Source organism: Ahaetulla prasina, chromosome 1 (genome assembly GCF_028640845.1).
Source record: "Ahaetulla prasina isolate Xishuangbanna chromosome 1, ASM2864084v1, whole genome shotgun sequence".
NCBI classification, from domain to species: Eukaryota; Metazoa; Chordata; class Lepidosauria; order Squamata; family Colubridae; genus Ahaetulla; species Ahaetulla prasina.
In genome coordinates, this window is record NC_080539.1 from 180051268 (window position 1) to 180064270 (window position 13003).

Consider the following 13003-nt stretch of genomic DNA (forward strand, 5'->3'; position numbering starts at 1 on the left):
AATCTTTACATACCACAAACCACCACCAAAACCAGAAAAAACAAATTACCCATATCAATAAAAAAGCTTCAATTAAAAAAAAAATCCCTCTGGAGAAGAAACAAAAAGGGCTATGTAGCAAATTTCAAAAACCGCACAGAAATATATGCAATCAAATAAAAACTGAATGCACCAATTGCCACACCAAGCAAGAAGAAGACCTCTTGCACACAAATTCCAATTGTGCTTTTATAATTTTGTGAACAACAAACTTAAAGACTCGAGATCCATCCCACCACTAAAAGATTCTAATGACAAAGAATATAATGATGAAACAGTTAAAGCAAACCTCTTCAACACATTCTTTGGCACAGTCTTTGTTAACAGTAATGACTTATACCCGACATTCCCCAATCGTACCAACGAGTGCAACGACCTAACACACATAGATTTCACAGAAGATAATGTTGAAAAAGCTCTTCGCAAATTGAAACCATCCCTATCTATTGGACCAGATGGACTATGTGCATACTTCTTAAATAAGATTTCCACTAATATAGCAGAACCCCTAAGCATAATTTTTGAAAAAGCTTTCACAACCAGTTCCCTTCCCAAACTTTGGTCACTTGCCACAGTCATCCCTATCTTCAAAAACGGAGACCCCCAGCTTAGTTGAAAATTACAGACCTATCTCTCTTTGTTTTGTCACCTGCAAAGTAATGGAATCTATCATCAACCAATCCATTACCCTTCATCTAGAAACAAACAACCTACTCTCTAATAAACAATTTGGTTTCAGAAAAAATTTATCTTGTAATTTACAACTTCTTCACTGCAAAAACATATGGACTACAAATCTTGATCAGGGCAAAGCAATAGATGGAATTTACATAGACTTCTGTAAAGCTTTTGACTCAGTGGTACACAACAAACTTCTTCTAAAACTAAAATCCTACAACATCTCTGGATCCCTCCATAATTGGATAACAGCGTTTCCGTCAAAAAGACAACAAGTGGTCAAAATAGGCAGTGCCCTATCAAATCCTGTTCCTGTCAATAGAGGCGTTCCCCAAGGCAGCGTTCTTGGACCAACACCCTTCATATTATACATTAACGATCTCTGTGACCATATTATAAGTAATTGTGGTCTCTTTGCTGACGATATCAAACTATTTAACACACCAACAATACAGCTATCCTCCAAAAAGACCTGGACTTCTTATCTGAATGGTCTAAAACTTGGCAACTCCAAATCTCAACCAACAAATGCTCAGTCTTACATATTGGAAAAAAGCACCTAAATACTAAATACAAGCTTGATGGACATTACCTTACTGATGACCCCCCACCCTGTTAAAGATCTTGGAGTTTTCATATCAAATGATCTAAGTGCCAAAGCCCATTGTAACTACATCGCAAAAAAGGCTTTAAAAGTTGTAAACCTAATCTTATAATGAAAGATGCGTAGCTTTTTCTCCAAAAACACTACACTACTAACCAGAGCATATAAAACATTTGCTAGACCAATTCTTGAATACAGCTCGACTGTTTGGAACCCATACCACATTTCTGACATCAATACAATTGAATGTGTCCAGAAATATTTTACAAGAAGAGTTCTCCACTCCTCTGAATACAACAAAATACATTATGCCACCAGACTTGAAATCCCGGGTTTAGAAAATTTAGAACTACGCCGCCTTCGACATGACCTGAGTTTAATTCATAGAATCATCTGTTACAATGTCCTTCCTGTCGAAGACTACTTCAGCTTCAATTGCAACAATACACGAGCACACAATAGATTTAAGCTTAATGTTAACCGCTCCAATCTTGATTGCAGAAAATATGACTTCAGTAACAGAGTTGTTAATGCTTGGAATAAACTACCCGACTCTGTGGTCTCTTCCCAAAATCCCAAAAGCTTCAACCAAAAACTATCTACCATTGACCTCACCCCATTCCTAAGAGGTCTGTAAGGGGTGTGCATAAGAGCACAAGTGTGCCTACCGTTCCTGTCCTATTGTTTTCCTTCGTTATTTCCAATTATATAGTTATTACATACTCATACTCAAATATATGCTTATATATTGTATAATTATTTCATGCTTATGCTTATATATACTGTGTGACAAAAATAAATAAATAAATAAAAAATAAAACATCATGGTGATGACAAGCATGGGAAGATATAATCAGACACAGCAACTGATCACTCTTGGAGAAGGCTGTCCTAGTGTTTGGTATCATTGTTGCATTCCAGCCGCTTCTGCTTTCCCACTCCACACAAGACTTTGCATCCTAGCTTTCATGGCCCCGTGTTTTCTTGCTGATTCCCAATGCCAGTTGAAGGTGTAATAAGACTGACTGGCATGCATTATTGGCGGGGGGTTTATGTTGTGGGAAGGGTGCACTCATAGATATGTGAATCACCTGAGTAGATCATCAGTTCACATTCCAGGGCAGGATGTGGTCTGTAACTATTGCCATGCTAGAGCCCCAGGGCGCTGTTCCATAAGATCCCATCTGTAAAGGTGAGCCAGATGGGAGTGCTGCTTGTATACTGCTATGCATCAGCTTCACTACCTAATTTGCTTTGCTCTATGGCCAGATGATTGGTCGTTGCTGAAGTTCCCAAGCCTTGTACTCTTAGGAATTTCATTCTGTCTTTCCTTGACTAAAGATGTGGTTTAGATGTTTACACCACTATGGCAGTAGTGGATCTTTTGATGGTGTCACTTACAATAGCTCTCTATTTTGAGTTAGGTCAGCAGCCATGTGATCTAGAATTCAGAAATATGAATTGTTTGATTCCATTTGATGAATTCCCTAACTTTTAAAACATTTACCACAAAGGCTCAAAAAATATTAATATCTTCCTAAAATCTTCTGTTTTTGAATTGTTGCACAGTTCTAATAAATTAAACTTGTTTTCAAAGGTTTTGTAAATCCCATCTCTACATACTGCTCCCCTTCATGGATTACTGCCTTGTCGTGGTGAAGGGGCTTGCGTAGCTCAATGAAACTATGAGCTATGCCGTGCAGGGACACCCAAGATGGACAGATCATAGCAGAGAGTTCTGACAAAACGTGATCCACTGAAAAAGGAAATGGCAACCCACTCCAGTATCTTTGCCATGAAAACCCCATGGACAGTACAAAAAGGAAAAAAGATATGATGCCAGAAGATGAGCCCCTCAGGTCGGAAGGTGTCCAATATGCTGCTGGGGAAGAGTGGAGGGCTAGTACTAGCAGCGCCAGAAAGAATGAAGCGACTGGGCCAAAGCTGAAAGGACGCTCAGCTGTGGATGTATCTGGTGGTGAAAGGAAAGTTCAATGCTGTAAAGATTTTTTCTCCATAGGAGCCTGGAATGTAAGATCCATGAATCAAGGTAAGCTGGACGTGGTCAACCAAGAGATGACAAGACTGAACATCGACATCTTAGGAATCAGCGAACTAAAATGGACAGGAATGGGTGAATTTAATTCAGATGACCATCAGGTATACTACTATGGGCAAGAATCCCTCAGAAGAAATGGAGTAGCCTTCATAATCAATAAAAGAGTAGGAAAAGCAATACTGGGATACAATCCCTAAAATGACAGAATGATCTCAGTTCGAATCCAAAGCAAACCATTCAATATCAGAGTAGTCCAAGTCTATGTCCCAACCACTGGTGCTGAAGAGGATGAAATTGACCAGTTCTATGAAGCCCTACAGCACCTTATAGCATTAACACCAAAAAATGATGTCCTTATCATTGTGGAGGATTGGAATACTAAAGTAGGAAGCCAAAAGATAACCGGAATAACAGGCAAGTTTGGCCTTGGAGTACAAAATGAAGCAGGGCATAGGCTGATAGAATTCTGTCTAGATAAAACGATGGTCATAGCAAACACTCTTTTCCAACAACCTAAGAGATGACTCTACTCATGGACATCACCAGATGGTCAACACAGAAATCAGATTGACTATGTGCTCTGCAGCTAAAGATGGAGAAGCTCTATACAGTCAATAAAAACAAGACCAGGAGCTGACTGTGGCTCAGATCATGAGCTTTTTCTTGCAAAATTTAGGCTTAAATTGAAGAAAGTAGAGAAAAGCCCCAGGCCACTCAGGTATGAACTAAATCATATCCCTGATGAATATACAGTAGAGGTGGCAAATAGATTTAAGGAATTAGATCTGATAGACAGAGTGCCTGAAGAACTATAGATGGAGGTTCGCAACATTGTACAAGAGGTAGCAACTAAAACCATCCCAAAGAAAAAGAAAGGCAAGAAAGCAAAATGGCTGTCTGAGGAAGCTTTGCAAATAGCTGAGGAAAGAAGGGAAGTGAAAGGCAAGGGAGAAAGAGAAAGATACATCCAGTTGAATGCAGAATTCCAGAGAATAGCTAGAAGAGATAAGAATACATTCTTAAATGAACAGTGCAAAGAAATAGAAGAAAACAATAGAATAGGGAGGACCAGAGATCTCTTCAAGAAAATTGGAGATATGAAGGGAACGTTTCATGCAAAGATGGGCATGATAAAGGACCAAAGTGGCAAGGACCTAACAGAGGCAGAACAGATTAAGAAGAGGTGGCAAAATTACACAGAACAAGAACGAGCTTAACATCCCTGATAACCACAATGGGGGGGGGGCGGTCACTGACCTTGAACCAGACGTCCTAGAATGTGAAGTCAAATGGGCTTTAGGAAATCTGAGCAACGACAAAGTTAGTGAAGAAGACAGTATTCTACCTGAGCTGTTCAAAATCTTAAAAGACGATGCAGTCAAAGTGCTACATTCAATTTTTCAACAAATTTGGAAAACTCAGCAGTGGCCACAGGATTGGAAAAGGTCAGTTTACATTCCATTTACAAAGAAAGGCAATGCCAAAAATGTTCAAACTATCACACCATTGCACTCATTTCACACATGCTAGTAAGATTATGCTTAAAAATCCTACAAGCTAGGCTCCAGCAGTATGTGGATCGAGAACTACCAAAAGTACAGGCAGGATTTCAAAGAGGCAGAGGAACTAGAGATCAAATTGCCAACATATGCTGGATCATGGAGAAAGCTAGGGAGTTCCAGAAAAACATCTACTTCTGCTTCATTGGCTAGGCTAAAGCCTTTGATTGTGTGGATCATAACAAATTATGGCAAGCTCTTAAAGAGATGGGTGTACCAGACCATCTTATTTGTCTCTTGAGAAACCTGTCAAGAAGCCACAGTGAGAACTGGACACGGAACCACTGATTGGTTCAAAATTGGGAAAGGAGTCCGACAAGGCTGTATACCATCACCCTGCCTATTTAACTTATATGCAGAACACATCATGAGAAAGGCAGGGCTAGATAAATCAAAAATTGGAATTAAGATTGCCGGAAGAAATATCAACAACCTCAGATATGCAGATGATACCACTCTAATGGCAGAAAGCGAAGAGGAACTAAAGAGTCTCTTGATGCAGGTGAAGGAGGAGAGTGCAAAAGTTGGCTTGAAACTCAACATTAAGAAAACTAAAATCATGGCATCCGTCCCTTTCAATTCCTGGCAGATAGATGGGTAAGAAATGGAGGTAGTGACAGATTTTATTTTCCTGGGCTCCAAGATCACCGCAGATGAGGACTGCAGCCAAGAAATTAAAAGACGCTTGCTTCTGGGGAGGAAAGCTATGGCAAATCTAGACAGCGGACTAAAAGCAGAGACATCACCCTGCCAACAAAAGTGCGTATAGTCAAAGCTATGGTTTTCCCAGTTGCAATGTATGGCTGTGAAGGTTGGATCATAAGAAAGGCTGAGCCAAAGAATTGAGGCCTTTGAACTCTGGTGCTGGAGAAGACTTGCAAGGCTAACAAACAAGTCAGTTCTAGAGGAGATCAACCCTGACTGCTCTTTAGAAGGTCAGATCCTGAAGATGAAACTGAAATAATTTGGCCACCTAATGAGAAAGAAGGACTCACTGGAGAAGAGCCTAATGCTGGGAAAGATTGAGGGCAAAAGAAGAATGGGACGACAGAGAACGAGGTGGCTCGATGGAGTCACTGAAGCAGTAGGCGTGAGCTTAAATGGATCCAGAGGATGGTAGAGGATAGAAGGCCTGGAAGAATGTTGTCCATGAGGTCATGATGGGTCAGACACAACTTCACAATTAATAACAACAACAACAACACATACTGTTAGAAAAGTTCAGATAAAATTTCTGAGGAGGAGAGAGAAAACTAGAGCAAAGATCGGAGATTTTCTCTTATATAGATGGTTTGATGATTCGCTAGAAAAAGTAGACGGGTTATGCCTAATGCAGTGCTTTGAAATACATGCTTTAACAGATTAACAGAGTTGGAAGGGACCTTTTAGGTCATTTAGTCCAACCTCCCCCCCACCAAAGCAGGAGACCCTACACCATTTCTGACAAATGGCAGTCCAATCTCTTCTTGAAAGTCTCCAGTGATGACGCTCCCACAACTTCCAAAAGCAAGCTGTTCCATTGGTTGGTTGTTCTCATTGTCAGAAAATTTCTCATTTCCAGGTTGAATCTCTCCTTGATGAGTTTCTATCCATTATTCCTTGTCTGGCCTTTGGGTGCCTTGGAAAATAGCTTGACCCTCTCCTCTCTGTGGCAGCCCCTCCAATACTGGAACACTGTTATCATGTCTCCCCTGGTCCTTCTCTTCACTAGACTTGCAACCGTTCGTTGTAAGTTTTAGCTTCCAGTCCCCTAATCATCTTGCTTGCTCTTCTCTGTACTTTTCTAGAGACTCAACATCTTTTTTATACTGTCATGACCAAAACTGGATGCAGTTAATACAGAGGAATACAATTTTAGGATTGCATTGACTTTTTTGGCTGCTGCTGCACACTGCTAAATATGCTGGCTCATATTTAACTGGTTGTCCACTAAGACTCCAAGATTCCTCTCACAGTTATTGCTATTAAGCCTGGTTTCACCCAGTCTATATGTGTACTTTTGGTTTTTCTTGCCTAAGTGTAAGACTTTATTTTTCTCTACATTGAATTTCATTTTGTTAGCTAGGGCCCAGTATTCAAGTCTGTCAAGAGCAATCTGGATCTTGAGCCTATTATTTAGGGTGTTGGCTATTAATGCCAGCTTAGTATCATCTGCAAATTTGGTAAGTTCCCCTTCTATTCCTTCATCTAAGTTGTTTATGAAGATATTGAAGAGTACTGGAACCTTGTGGTACCCCACTGCTTACTTCCCTCCATGTAGACATAGAACCATTAAAAACTACTCGTTGAGTACAGTTTGTCAGCCAGTTATGAATCAATCTGGTGATGATGCTCTCTATCCCACTTTTTTCTAGCTTACCAAGAAATAGTCTAAGTAGTCTGTGATCTACTTTGTTGAATGCTTTGCTGAAGTCTAAGTATAATGTTTACAGTATTTCGCTGGTCTACTAATTTAGTCACTATGTTGAAGAGTGAAATAAGATTGGTTTGGCATGATCTGTTTTTAATAAACTCATGCTGACTGCTAGTTATTACTTTACTCATTTCTAAATGTTGACAGATCTGTTTTTTTATTATCTTTTCCAGTATCTTCCTAGGTATTGATGTTAGGCTGTTTGGTCTACAGTTTCCTGGGTCTGTTTTTCCCCCCGTCTTTTGAAAATTGAAACATCAGCTCTTTTGTATCTCTTGCATCTCTTCAGTTGTGGATATCATTGTAATTATTACAGAAAACTGCTCACTAAAAGGAAATGAAATAGACTGATCTAATTTTAATATTATTACTATTTATTCTTGCAAAAACATGACTTGTGAAAAGGGGCAGTTCTGGAATAAAACCTCCCCCAATCTTTCCCAGAGCTGTAGTGGTGCAGTGGTTAGAATGCAGTACTGCAGGCTACTTCTGCTGCCTGCCTAATTTGACGATTCGAATCTCACCAGGCTCTAGGTTGACTCAGCCTTCCATCCTTCTGAGATTGGTAAAATGAGGACCTGGCTTGTTGGGAGCAATATGCTGATTCTGTAAACCACTTAGGGAGTGCTGTAAAGCACTGTGAAGCAGTATATAAGTCTAAGTAGTATTGCTATTTCCTGAGATCCAGGACCCATTTTAGGAAATCTACACATGATGGATGTTACAGAACAACAATAGAAGTAAAGCCTGATGATTAAAAAGCATAAATGCTGTTTGCTAAAATTTGTTGAGATTGGACAAATCTTGGTAATTTGCATAGGTAAGTCTCATGTGTACTCTGATGCTTTTCAATGTGTATAGAAAAGTTTAAAGGGGATGGGAGGTAGGGGAACTTTAGCTGGTATTACCATTTTTGTTCAGCTTTATATATAAATCCACCAAGATAGGAATAATAAAATAAAAGAGCAAAATAGAACAGAACAGATTGGATAATCATTTGTCTGAAGTTTCCTGGATCTATTTTTTCCCTCTTTTTGAAGATGGGAACTACATCAGCTCTTTTCCAGTCCTCTGGCAGTTCCCTGGTGCTCCAGGATCTTTGAAAGATATAGTTCAGTGGTTCTGAGATCTCATCTGCCAGTTCCTTCAGATCCTTGGGGTGTAATCTATCTGGTCCTGGTGATTTGAACTCATCTAGGGTAGACAGGTGTTCGCTTACCATTTTTTTCACTATTTTAACTTGTGTTCCTAATCTGTTTTTTGTGGTGCTGTTTTTGATAGGTTGGACTGTTTTTCTCTTTGTGTAAAGACAGATGCAAAAAACGAGTTAAGTAGTTCTGCTTTCTCCCTGTTGCTTGTCACCTTCTTGCCACTTCATCCCAGCAATGGACTAATTGTTTCCTTGACTTTTTTCTTGTTTTTAACATGTTGGAAGAAGCTTTTTTTGTTATTTTTTTACTTTTGTCACAAGCTTTGTTCATTGTCAGCCTTACCTTTCCTCACTTCATCTTTACAGGCTCGGGCTATTTGCTGATATTCTGCCTTAGTTATTTGTGCCTCTTTACACTTTTATACTTGTCCTTTTTGTCTTTCAATTTTTCAGAGAGTTCTTTATGCAGCCATGCTGGTTTCTTTTGAGACCTATAATTTTTCTTCTACATTGGTATTGTGTTAGCCTGGGCTTTTATAATCTCACTTTTTCAAAATTTCCCAAGCTTCTTGAGTTGTTTTCCCCTTGTTATGTTCCCCTCTTTCCACCTTTTATACTTGTTTATTTTGTCTTTCAAAAGACAAAAAAAGAGTTTGTCTTTCAAAAAGAATTGGGAGGGGCCTTGGAGGTCTTCTAATCCAAACCCCTGCTTAGGCAGAAAACCCATTTCAGATGGTAGTTTCAATGTTATCCAGTGTACTTTACTCCTGAACAAATATAATAACAAGGCACAGGACATGTTAGTGTGTAAGAAATATGTCCGTTTTTTAAAGTAATGCTGAACAATATTTTAAAGTTGGTAAAATATTATGGACTAGATTTGAAAATATGAGAATGAATGATATATCCTTCCCCACAGCAGAGGAAGCTGAGATGGTTAAAATGTTTCTTTTATCCAAATAACAGATTATAATTAATTTTGTTTCTAGTTTGAAACTGTTTCCGATTTTGTGTTTGCAATGAGGAAAAAAATGAAACTTTGATTCTGTTTTTAACAATCAGACAGGCTTATTGCTTTAGAAATAGCTTGTACATATTGCTGTGTAAAAGCAAAACTGTTGTAGTTGTTATCTTTGTGCCAAAGAAGTTTGGAAGTTGGTGCCTTTTTCCTTTTTTTCTCCCATTACACTAAACCCACCCCCCTTTTTTTCCCTTCCTCTCTTCTTACTTTTTTATGTTTCTTTTTCATTGTATTTTATACTATGATAAATTAATTAAAAAGTTTTAATTGGAAAAAAAAGAAAGAAACACACAGAGAACAAAACATGTCAAATTGCTGAGACAAAGAAAAACATATTTATGTATATGAACTGGCAGATGTTATTTCAGAACTATTGACCCATCCTTTCTTTTTATAAAAAAACAAGTTTTTATTGATTTTTTTAATCCCCCCCCCCTACACACATACAGGATTTATGAACAGAGTATTGGCCATATCGTATCTTTTACAATTCAATATATTCAAATATATTTTACTTAGTTACAATTTTTGCCAGAATATTCTCTTTTCATAATTTTTATTCATATCCTAATATTTCCTTGCTCATTTCACTAAGTCACTTCTTCTTTTGCCCTCAAGTTCTAATTTCTCCATTTTTATTAGTATTCATTATCTTTCATTCTTTTTTTTAACTGTTTCAATTTTTATCCTAATATATTCAAATATATTCGGAATTGCCTTTCTTCCATTTCATCTTTTCCTTTTCACAGCAATCCTTTCTTCTTCTCATTCCTCTTCCTCTCTTCTTTCATCCTCCCTATTTTCTTCTCTCCTCTCCTGTTCCTTCTCTACTTCCCCTTCCTTTCTCCCCCTCCTCCCTACTTCCTCCCTATCTAACCTTCTCTCCTACTCTTATTTCCTCTACCTTTCCTCCTCTCCTCTTCCCTTTCTTCTTTCTCTCTCCCTCCATCTTTCTCTTTCTTCTTATCTCTCTCCATTGCTGTATTTATTTTCATTTCAATATTTCTCGTGTCCAGACAACCCCAATTTTCTCATTTATTGAGTATATTTCTCAAACCGCCCCTCATATATTTTAGTTATTAACATTGTCTTCATCTTATTCCATTTGTATCTTACAGTCAATTAATATATTACACCTCTTATTTTCTTAGAGTTTTGTTCATCGTTCAATAATTATTATTCTCTTCCAATAGTGTACATTATTTACTAACATTTCAATATTACTTCCTTTTACATCTTAATTTCAATCATTTTCACTTATAAACCATACTATTTTTTACATTTCATCTGCTGGACTATTTATTATTATTTTTAAAACAATGTACTTCTTTTTTACCTTCTTTTAAAACAATGTACTACTTCTTTTTTACCTTCTTTTCAATTTTATTTCCTTACCATCAACTATAATTCACTCTCATTCCATGCATTCTCAGACACAAAAAGAAAAAATATATCCCATTATAACTTCCACATTTCATTTACTTCTCCATTTTACATTAAACAGTGTATTCCTTCTTTTTTTTTACTCCTTTAATTCACTTCATTTCAACCTTTTTTACTACCCTTTTACAATAATCTATACATTTGTCCTAATTTCCATCATCCCAAAAAAATTCTACCACTATTTTAATTTCTTTTCTACTATTCATTTTTCTCCTTTTTTTAACCATTTTCTTTCAGTCTCTCCAAAATCCCATCTCTTAATATTTTTCTCCCTTTCTCCCGTTCTTTTATTTTCTTTCTTTCTTTCTTTCTTTCTTTCTTTCTTTCTTTCTTTCTTTCTTTTTCTTTCTTTTTTTCTTTCTTTCATCTTCTTTTCCACCTCCTTTCGCCAGCTTTTACTCTTTTAATTTCCCCCCTCAATTTTTCTCCATTTCCTCCTCTTCTCTTTGTTCTGTCACTGCTAATCCCAGTGTAATCATCTATTTTTTCCACTCTTTTAATTTCCCCCCTCAATCTTTTCTTTCTTTTCCCTTCCTTTTTTAAAGTATCTTTCCCCCTCTCCATTTTTATTCTTTCACTTTCAATCCCAATATGATCATCTGTATTTTTATCCTCACTCATTTCTTTTTCAACATTATATTTTTGTTCCTCGTTTCCTTATAATTTCTTTTTTTATTTTTAAGCCACAGCTCTGCTTGTTTATTTCCATTAAAGGATTCTCGCACCATTTGAAGCATCTCCCATAGTTCCTCATATTCATCCTCCCAACTCTCCATATTTTCAATATAAGGAGAAGGGCTTTTTAAATTTATTTATTTTAACTTATATATAGTCCAAATTCAAGTCCAAAATATTGTCTCTCCCCCTCACTTTTTTTTTCTATTTCCAAATGCAAGCCAGTTCAAATGTTTTTTTCCTAGGTCGTCCTAGTTCCAATCTTGATCTTGCCAATCTTTTGAAGCTATGTCACAGCTGTTCAAACAAGTACTCCTTCAGTGTTTCTCTTTCTCTTAGTGACCTAAGCAATGCAATGTTATTTTTTTCTTTCTCCAGTGATGTTTCTCTCCAATCCACAATTCCTAGCCACAAAATGTCACTTGTTAATTTACAAAAGCAATGCCTTTTTCTTCCTCTATTAAATCCTTTTGTTAGCAAAAGATGCTTTCTCTCATTTTTCTTTCTCCAGTGATGTTTCTCTCCAATCCACAATTCCTAGCCACAAAATGTCACTTGTTAATTTACAAAAGCAATGCCTTTTTCTTCCTCTATTAAATCCTTTTGTTAGCAAAAGATGCTTTCTCTCAATTTTCTTCTCCTTTTAATATTTATTGTTGTGGCTCCCGCCCCCGAACCTGGCCCCATGCCCGAAAGTGCCTTGGAGCCGGGCCTGCTGCCAGAAAGTGTCTTGGACAGTGAGGGGGAAGGGCCATCAGGACTTACCTCGGAAGCACTGGGCTCCCTGGATCAGCTCCAGGAGCCAGAAGAAGGCCAAGTGAAAGAGATAACAAGGCCTCCTTCTCCTGACTCTTTCCCCTCTCAGGCCACACCTGCAGACCCAGCTGACAGCAATCAAGCTTGGCTCAATCCCAGGTTTCATAGGCAGGAGAGAAGAGAACAACAGAAGCAGGGTAGGGGCAGGCCTAGGAAGTGTGAGTCATGGAGACACACACCACAGGATATAAAAGGCAGCAGGAGCTGGTGTGTCTCTTTGTATCAGGAAAATCCACAGATTGACTAGAGCTGAAGGTTGTGACTCACCAGCGTCTTGGCAGCCAATGAGGGCTCTTGGCATACGCTGGCTCTTTTGCTGCCAGAGCTGATAAGAGACAGCTAATTAAGCCATCATTCGGATGGAGGCGAGGAGGACATAACATTTATATTTTCTTCCCAAACCAATTTTAAATCCAGATGGAATGTTATTTCTTTAAGGTTTTTGCCTTATAGATCCTCTTTGCTATTTTTTTCCTTTCACTTTAAGTTTCTGCATGCCAATTAGCCACTAACTTCAAGCCGGAAAATTTTTTGAGCTTTAAAAGT